Below are 4,311 nucleotides of genomic sequence, written 5' to 3' on the forward strand. Positions count from 1 at the left end.
CTGGTGGAGAGTGGTCTTTGTAAGCTAGTGCAACAGAAAAATGCATTGGAGACTGAGTCAGAGAGGGTGTTTACAGTAAATGAGGCCTTCAGGAAAGCTATGGAGTGGATGCTGCAGTGAGATGTTGGTGTCTCTGGGGCCTCATTAAGTGCCTTGAGGTTCATTGAAAGAGTAAAGGAGTTCCTTCTGTGCTTCAGTGTTGCCCTAGTCTGAACCATCCCTTCCTCTGGGGAGGGTCTTGCCTCTGTTGCCAAGACTTTGATTTTCTGCTTGGTCTGAAGCGTGCAGGTCTGTTGCCTGCCTGGACCTTGAGCTTTCTGGTATCTGTGTGCTTCCTCCTGCTTTCCCTTTGGTCTGTTGCCAAAGGCACACTTGGGGTGGCACAGAGGGCAAAGTTTGTCAGAAAGCCATACCTGACACTTAGCACTAGGGCTGACATCAAAGTTGCTGGCCTGGCATTGGCAATCTTCTACACCACTGGAGACCCTTTGCTTGTCCCCACCTACAAGCTCCTACAAGCCCCCCACCTAGCTCAGCACCTATAGCAAGTTCTGGCAGCTCAGAGGCTGCCTGTGCTGTCTGGAGCCAGCTGGGGCAGTGAGGATGAGAGGACAGTGTCCCCATCCCCAGCATATCCTCCTATCCCATCTACCTCTTCTTGCTTCCCAGCTGTCCCACTTTCCTTTTTTTTTTTATGCTGCAGGCAATTCAAGAAATCCTGGAAAGAAAGACAAGTTTCCCATGAGGTCACCCCTGAAAGAAGGAGGAGCCCTGTGTGAACACATGTGGCATGGGCGCCAAGCTGATATCTAGGCTGGGAAAGAAGCTCAATGCAGGCTGAATGTGTGTGCCTATAAATGTCCACTTGACAGCACTGGGATCTCCTGCTCCCAAGGGGACCCTGTGGAAAGTCATCTATGTTCCCTGTCAGCAGAAAGGCTCAGTGCTTGCCGGACTTTAAAGACAAGTATCCTCAGACCATTTTGGAATACAAACACCATGTTACTGGTAGAAATCTGTGGCAAAGACAAATAAATAATTTGCCTTTTGTTAGGAGGAAGACCTGGCCTTAGAAACTAGGTGTTTCTAAGCCCCTGAGTGGCAATTCTGAGGATGCTTTTATCTGTCTCTTAGGGGCAGTACCCAGCATTGCTTCGAGCAGAGCTCACAGGACCTCTGGTTGAAGGGGTGGTGGCAGGAGGCACCAGAGGAGTCACAGGCAGCTGGTGCGTGTGAGGAGCAGGGCAAGGGTGAAGGGGCAATGGGAGGGAGAGGATGGTGGCCTGCACAAAGGCCGGAGGGAGGAGCTGTTGCAGGTGGTGAGAGGTTGGCACAGCCACCAGGATGTGGTAGAGGGATTTGGTGATCTCATGTCTCTCAAAGCAGTGCTGTTCTGAAAGAGTTACCTCAGGATTTTGAGCTTAGAGCATGTGATACACAGAGGCACGACCAGAGCAGAGTGAGAAGGAAAATACATTTCAGAAGCCATGAAAATAACAAGTTAAGGAATCAAGACTAAACCTTGTGTTGTGGCAGAGTGAGCGAGGCAAGGATGCTGGGGGGAGAGGGAATAAGAAAATGTAGTTAAGGGGAGGGAGTGAGTGAAGGAGGAAGAAAGCAAGAGGTGGTGTGATAGACATGAGCAGAGATGGAACAAGGAAAGAGGCTCACAGTGAATTTATTTGAATTTTCATTCAAATGTTGTCCTGGAAGGAACCCCCAGTTCCTGTGAAGACAGGGACTGCAGGTTCCCTCCTGTGGGGACTTAGCTGCTGGCAAGCAGTGTTACTGTTGAGATGTATTTGAGAATATACTGTGGCACAGCAGGTGCCTGCAACCAGAGGAGAGGTCTCCAAAATAGCAGGCGGCTGGTAATTTTTTTAGCAAATGGTATTGCCCTTTTTTTTTCTTTGTCCAACTGTGTAGGAATTTATTCTAAGATGCATCATCTTTACAAAAACATTTTCAAAGGACCTGTTATTTTTACACTTCTGTTGCTTTTTGCAACCAGACGAGGAGCAGGAAGCTGTTCCAGTGGACGCTGTGGGTGAGCTTTGGTTCACTGGTGGAAGTTAATGAACTCTAATGAACAAGCAAGTTTCAGGAAGCCTTCCTCTCTGAAAGCAGCCTTCTGGCTGGAATTTAACAAAATTTTAATGATTATTATCCTTGAAAAGTATTGCAGTTGCTATCATTTACCTTTTTATAGTGTTTCACAAGTGTAAGATAAGTTTGCATTTACATCCTCATTTTCTTGAAGAGGAAACTGAATTATAGCAAGTTTCTTAGTTCAACCAAACCATGCTGTCGTTGTGTGACTGATACATGGACAAGGTATGTGGCCAGCTACCATGATTAGATGTTTGTACTTCGACATGGATTGAGATTGAGATTTAAGTAGTGTTTAAAAAATACCCACCAAAGAAACAATTTAGCCTGATGAGTTCCGATGTTGGAACTTGGTTGTTTCTTGGATTAGGCAGACACCTGCTTCCTGAACAAAGGGCTATAAGAGATTTCTTATAAAACGTGTGCATGGTAGAAACACACAAAGAGCATTTGGACACCTCTTAGGTAGGTAGGTTTTTCCCTCCCTGAATGTTAGGGGTCAGAAAACAGACTTATATTGCCTTGGCTGTTTTGGTTCCTTCCCAAGTGCTTTTTGCTCAGCAAGAGGAGCTGGCTGGAAACATTCTCTGGCAGCTCAGTGCAACACAGGCTGCAGCTGTGCTGGGAACCCGGCAGTGATGCTGGCTGCCAGTGGCATAACAAGGCTGGTATGACTGCCCACGGTGACACAGGCACAGCTCATGCCAAGCGTGACGTCTCCCCGTCCTGGTCTTGTGGGGCATGTGCCTGTTTTGGGGCAGCTTTGTGAACTGCATGGAGCACATAGAATATGTCCTAATGGCCAGGTACTTTGCTTGCTGGAGCGGCTTCTGGGTGGGGTATCTGCTGCTGTACTCTAGCACAAAGTGTTTTCCAATCCCTTCCTATCCCATTCCCCCCCAAACGTTACCATGACTGGGTCTCTCAGTACAATTTCAGTGCTACTTTTTGCTCTTGTCTCTTGAAGTAACTGGCTGCTGAAATCTGGGGTGTTGTAACTGTCCACTCCTGCAACATGGGCAAGAAAACATGCAGTATCCGTGTTCAAAATCACAGGCTGCTTTAGTCTGTGGCCTGATGGGCTTTTGGTATTCTCACCAGTAGAGCTAATGATGATGTCTCTGTGACCTGCAAGGATTGGTGGCCACAGACGCTATTATAAACTAGTCAGTCTGGGCACGTAAGCTGTATTGGGTTCATAAAGAGCAGAAGTTTATTTATTAATTGATTGGGTGTGCTCTATTGCTTCCTGTAGAGCTGTATCACTCTTGTCTATTCCAGTCTGTCTGTTGTCGTGAACCTTGTAGCCAGCTGCTTTGTGACCAAGGCGCCTGGGGAAGTGGAAGGAATGTTTCCACTCCTAATTTCTGTGATCCTTTGGGGTGGAATCAGCAAAAATAAACTCCTAAATATGACCACAGACCAAGCCCTCCCCATGAGGTACCATTCATAGCACAATATCCAGATCTATGCAGCTCGTCTCCTTTTCTGCATGCTTTCACATCAGTGGTTTACCTTCCAGCAATGAAATGGTGTGTGTTGATACTTGCAGGTTGTAATTTTATTTCTGAATTCCTGCAGGTTATGTGGAACAGTCCTGGAAGTCAGGTTCCTGTTTCAGGCTGGTATCATGAAGACATTTTTTGAGATTTTCTTCCGTAGATTTTAGAAAAAAGGTATCAGACAGTTGTTTCATGTCCCTTTTGCCTGCGACCATATGATTTTACCTCTCTTTTCCTTTTAAAGTACAGGTTTGGGCATTTGCCTGTCATCTGTGTGGCCACGGGAGAGCTGGAAGCTGAGTGTGTGCTTGGCAACGTGCTGGCTGTCTGAAGGTTCATCCCCTGCCCTGTAACCTCGTGCAGAAGATGTGCTCCCTGCCTTCTGTTTTTCTTTTGTTTGAACTTTGTCATCCTAAACTGGATGATGCCTACAGCCATCTGCTGCATTTGGTAGTTGGCGGTATCATGCCGACTCAATTATGCGCCTCTCTGGGATAACAGCAGGCCAGCTTTCCCTTCAACATGGAAACAGTGGTTTTTTTCCCATGCAAACGAAGGCTGAGATAAGTCAGAGGCTCCAGAAACAAGCTGCATAAGCTGTTCCCAGCCATGTCAAGTGGACGCACAGTGTCTGTGTGGTGGGGCTGTCTGGATGCAGTGGAAGAGCTGCCAGTCTTTGTGGCCGAGTTGCTGCACCCTG

Source organism: Chaetura pelagica, unplaced genomic scaffold (genome assembly GCF_000747805.2).
Source record: "Chaetura pelagica isolate M959 unplaced genomic scaffold, ChaPel_1.0 scaffold39, whole genome shotgun sequence".
NCBI lineage: Eukaryota > Metazoa > Chordata > Aves > Apodiformes > Apodidae > Chaetura > Chaetura pelagica.